The 5,702-nt window shown below is 39.4% G+C and overlaps 1 long non-coding RNA gene across 1 annotated transcript in view; it reads left to right on the top strand.

Moving 5' to 3' along the window:
• Positions 1 to 3,385: 3,385 nt before the first annotated feature.
• The window catches only part of LOC103517223, a 4,442-nt gene continuing 2,125 nt past the window's right edge, over positions 3,386 to 5,702 (top strand). The window contains exon 1 of the long non-coding RNA XR_541795.3: positions 3,386 to 3,448. This is a non-coding gene — a long non-coding RNA (uncharacterized LOC103517223). The remainder of the gene's footprint in view (positions 3,449 to 5,702) is intronic.

Genomic DNA, 5,702 nt, shown 5'->3' with positions numbered 1-5,702 from the left:
CCAAGTCGGATGGATAAGACCTCTAAGTAATTCTTTTTACTTTTTTTATAAATCAATTGCTCTTAACTCTTATCACATCTCTCCTCTTAAAATGCTGAAGCCAAAAACCCCATACTTTTTGTGAAGCAACATTTTATTATAAGTTTTTATAAGCAACATTTTTATCCCATATATAATATATGTATTTCACATTCCTACCCAAGTATCATATCACGTTTTTTAATTATAGACTGTATTTTTCTATCTCGTACAGTCCGTACGGTCATATCCATGCCTAGATAGAGACAGAATGATTTAAGATTGATAACGCAAAAGAACGAGCGAGAGAGAGAGAGAGAGATGAAAATAATATACAATTAAAATACTTTATTTCAATTATATTTTATTCGACCAATTTTAATTTGATTTGTCTTTTTTACTTCTAGGCCGGGAGAGCGGGAATAAAATATGTGCTACGATCATTTTTATATTCTTACCTTACTATTAGTCTTTATTTCCAAGTGGAATAGCTAATCAGACGTCGATGTGTACGAGTTATACAGGCTGTGACAATTGACTCCACAATCCACTAATTGACCGCGATAAAATGCCGATTTGGCCGAGCCAGCCTTTTTTTTAAAGTAGTTACCTAGGTTTTTTTCCAGATGAATAATTATGAAGGATCAGGGAATCCTTTGTTAGTCCTTCTTTCCTTAACTCGTAGTAATATTTACCTACCTGCTACAAACCACGAAGATTTTTTTAGTCATAATAAGTCAAATTAAAAGTAAAACAAATAAAATTATAAAGGTTTGGTCAAAATGGACAGCAGTAAAGTAGGTACAGGAACTCTTTTTTTTTTTTAAGAATAGGAATTTAGGAATGAGAAATTTGCTCAGAGTAGAATAACTCTGATTCTTACTCTGAGCACACCACAAAGCAGGGTCCAACTGGAATTGGAAAATAATTTGAGTACTGAATTTTGTACTTCATTTCATGTTATCAATCTACAAGAAAAAAATCTGGTGTGAACATCACTCGACTTTCCTTATCCTACTGAATAGTGCTTATTTGGGTGTTCTGTTGTAACATTTACAATGTCTCTAATCTCTAACCGTTTAGTCAGTATACCTATCTGAAAACCGAAAAAGCGGTCGAAGCCGGAAAGATGAAAAAAGAACTTGTAAATTGGTAAAACTTTTAAATTTAAGAAAATTTTGATTTTCTTGAGAGCGGTGGAAGTTGAGAGAAAATCCCGAAATCGAGGAGAGAAGGAAGACAGGATAGGAGAAAGCCAGCCGTTCCGAGAACGAACATTATCCCATCAGGATAAAATCCGCCCCGGGCGGGAATCGAACCCGCGGCCTAGCGCTTACGAGGCAGACGCACTACCAACTAAGCTAACCAGGCTGGCTGTGGTTCAGTTCATTAAAATGGCCAGCAATATTAGCACCAAAGTTCCTTACGAAGCTTCAACCTAGTTGCCCATATTTTGAGTAGGCAGTTCAGTTCATTAAAATGGCCAGCAATATTAGCACCAAAGTTCCTTACGAAGCTTCAACCTAGTTACCATTTATTTTGAGTAGGCAGTTCAGTTCATTAAAATGGCCAGCAATATTAGCACCAAAGTTCCTTACGAAGCTTCAACCTAGTTACCATTTAGGCTAGCGCGCCTGTAATAATATAGGAAAAAGAACAACGTCTTCACTTGACTAGTAACTTTGGAAACTGTAGGTAATTTTATTTCTACAAGAGACCCCCCAAAAAATACCACTTCGTGGCATTCACTTGACTAGTAACTTTGGAAACTGTAGGTAATTTTATTTCTACAAGAGACCCCCCAAAAAATACCACTTCGTGGCATAAAAAAAAAGACCCCGCCAAGTCGTTCCTCCCTTTACTAGATTTTTCCCTTTACTTACTCATCAAGACCTAATTGAAAGCAGACATTTTCGTGTTGAAACTGGTATTGAACGTGAATCCAACCTACTTGGATATTCTTTCCTCATCTTGTGCGCTTTTGAGTTTAGGTACAAGTGTCCCCTAGCCCCTAGCCAGACACGATGGTTGACTGCGTTGCGTCCTCACAATGGTTGACTGCGGTTCAGGACGAGCCAATTAAACATGGCTAGAGACCATTACCCTGATATATGGCTGATAGAAGAGATGTTTTCTCTATTTTGTCATCACCTTTCGGCTATAACTTTGACTTTAGGTACAAGTGTCCCCTAGCCCCTAGCCAGACACGATGGTTGACTGCGTTGCGTCCTCACAATGGTTGACTGCGGTTCAGAACGAGCCAATTAAACATGGCTAGAGACCATTACCCTGATATATGGCTGATAGAAGAGATTTTTTCTCTATTTTGTCATCACCTTTCGGCTATAACTAAACTCTTTCGTGACGTTCCCTTTATTTTTTCTAGAAGAGCCCTAGACTTCTTACGAAGGCCAGGGTTCTTTTAGGACACATGTTCCCCTCATCACTTATATCACGAAAGATCTAACCAGGTCGCAGTGACCAAGGGCGTTTATTAAAGCCGATGGCCCTACTTATACCAATACCAAAGGTAGATTGGTAGATTCTAAAGGTGTGTTCAAACATAGCCGACCGGCCATCGACATTAATCGATGAGGTGAATCTATAATCGTATTTTATTATACGTCTCTGTGCACTCAGAGGCAGCACAGAGGTGATTTTTTTTTTTTCGCGCTATCGCTAATGGCTCTTAGTTGCGCAACGTTGCTTAACATCAATGATTCACTGGGAATTGGTGCATTGAACGTGCTATCGCTGCTTGTTCCTAGTCGCGCAACGTTGCTTCTGCTGGGGTTTGCCAACTCGGAATTGAGATGTAAGGAGGATTTCTCTTTACTTAATACCCAAGTCAACCTCGGATTGATCTCAATCCTGAGACAATCCACGGTGGTAATCTTGACCTTAATCACAATGATCCATTGGGAATTGGTGCATTAAACTTTCTTTTGGCCAGCCTAGTTAGCTTGGTTCGTAGCGCGTCTGCCTTGTAAGCGCTAGGCCGCGGGTTAGATTCCCACCCGGGGCGGATTTTATCCTGAAGGGATAAGGTTCGTTCTCGGAACAGCTGGCTTTCTTCTATCCTGTCTTCCTTTTCTCTTCGATTTCAGGACGACAAAACCTTAGCAGTTACAGTTCCCTCTTTCAAATCTTTTTTTTTTATATACCTATATATAGGTATAATTAAAATCTCTTTTTCCTACAGATTTTGGTGACGCGTTTGCTGGAATAGGAGTGAGAGAACCACAACCCCGAGCGAGTGAGGCATTCCGACAATTTGGAGAGTATCACAGGCAGATGGAGAAAAATGGGATCGCCACTATTAAAGCCGTCAAACCCGTAAGTGAAACTTACCGTCGTATGTATGAAATCTAAAGATAAACTTTCCCGATCCGCATTCCAATACGAGTGTAACCAGGTGCCTTCTTATGATGTAAGTAATAAAATATAGATAATATTATCAATTTATCACTAGGTATGTTTAAAAATTTGTCTAAGAGTAGCAAGGTGCCTTCTTATGATGTAAGTAATAAAAGTAATATCACATTAGTTTGAAAGTTTGCCTAAGAGTATAGTAAGGTGCCTTCTCATGATGTAAGTAATAAAATATAGATAATATTATCACAATACCTAGTTTGAAAATTTGTCTAAGAGTAGCAAGGTGCCTTCTTAGGATATTGTTTCTACAGTTAGGCATGGGAGTGGTAACTTAGTTTACCAACTTTGCCTAACCCAACCCGGTACATAACCACCACCAAAATATAGATAATATTATCACAATACCTAGTTTGAAAATTTGTCTAAGAGTAGCAAGGTGCCTTCTTAGGATATTGTTTCTACAGTTTGGCATGGGAGTGGTAACTTAGTTTACCAACTTTGCCTAACCCAACCCGGTACATAACCACCACCTAATAAGGGTAGCGCGTCTTTATTTGAGAATTTGACTACATAATAATAGAGCTCTAAGGGTTAGGTGGTAGAGAACGCCCAAGGCGTTAACCTCGCCTAGTGGTTACCTTCCACTCAAGAGGCTATTATTATTTACTAGCTGAATTCCGTCAACCCACACAACTCACACACTTCCCGATTTGGCAGCTTCACTCCTTCTTTGATTGCCATCTGTTCCCCTGAAAATACAACGCAGATTAAAAACAAAACAAAGATAACATATCGAGGGTGTTGAATCCCTATTCCTGTATTTTAAAGCTTTTCATGTCAGCTCCCATGGCGTAGTGGTCACTGCGCTCCTTGCACGCGGGAGACCTGGGTCCGATTCCCTGTGGGGTCAAACAAATTATATCCAAATTATTGATTTTGTGACTGGCTGTTGTGGGGCCCACTCAGCCTCGTGAGGAAAATGAGCAGCTACGTAATATAAATGTGCATAGTGACCGGTGCCAGCATCGTAGGTAAACATTGGGTGTTGGGCAGTTCTTTGATAATAAAATGTCTGTAATGTAATGAAACTCGTCTGGCTAGGGGACGTTAAACAGAGAGTAGACTAGTGTCTAGCTGTGGGACTATAAACAGGGAGGAGAACAGTCAAGGTGTATGGCAGATAAAAAAAAGACATCTTTTCTTTATTCTGCCATCACCCTTTGGATAAAGCTGAAGCCGCTACAACAACACCAACAAATGTATTATTTTCCCATCAAATATATGAGACCTTGTTTAGACTGCTATTTCTAGTCCTAAAGGGACTTTTTAGTCTCATTTGAGCAGGATAAACAAAGGTATATGCTATATCCTGTAGTTCTTTGATAATAAAATGTCTGTAATGTAATGAAACTCGTCTGGCTAGGGGACGTTAAACAGAGAGTAGACTAGTGTCTAGCTGTGAGACTATAAACAGGGAGGAGAACAGTCAAGGTATATGGCAGATAAAAAAAAAGACATCTTTTCTTTATTCTGCCATCACCCTTTGGATAAAGCTGAAGCCGCTACAACAACACCAACAAATGTATTATTTTCCCATCAAATATATGAGACCTTGTTTAGACTGCTATTTCTAGTCCTAAAGGGACTTTTTAGTCTCATTTGAGCAGGATAAACAAAGGTATATGCTATATCCTGTAAAAAAAATCTCACTTGGTTGGTTGAATTTGTTTTCAGACTGATCCTCAGATGTCGTCAAGATGCTAGACTCAGGTTTGCGGCTCTCAGATCTGATGTTCTGGTCAAGTTAGAACTTCTCGACAATAAACACGTACAGGTAAAATGCCAAAGTATTTCTCACACTTAGCAACCTCCATGGCCGAGTGGGTTTCACACTAGGCATGCACGCGGAAGGCCCGGGTTTGATTTCCGGCGGGGCCGAAGTTTTTTTCGGCTCTGTGCTTGGAGTTTGGGGTGCACTCAGCCTCGTGACGACAATAGAGTAGCTACTTTAATCGAGTAGCGACCAGTGGCGGCATTATAAGTCAAAGAAACGAGGGATGATAAATATGATGATTGAGTAAATGAAAGACTTGTAATACTGTGATATCCACAAAGTTGTGAACAAGATCTCTGCTTTACCACAAAGATTCATGATTTGATTTTTGTATTTCTCACACTTCATTAATTTATCGCTCCTTAAGAAAATTAATAACTACCGGTCTCTTGATAGTTTTGAAAGTGCCACACGAAAAGGCTAAAAGCCAGTTCACACTCGTCCCGTCGTTAAAAAAAAAAAAAAAAAAAAATCG

Source organism: Diaphorina citri, unplaced genomic scaffold (genome assembly GCF_000475195.1).
Source record: "Diaphorina citri unplaced genomic scaffold, Diaci psyllid genome assembly version 1.1 scaffold1783, whole genome shotgun sequence".
Classification (NCBI taxonomy): Eukaryota; Metazoa; Arthropoda; class Insecta; order Hemiptera; family Psyllidae; genus Diaphorina; species Diaphorina citri.
The sequence above is the reverse complement of the archived record's forward strand: the minus strand, read 5'-3'. Positions and strand labels throughout refer to the sequence as shown.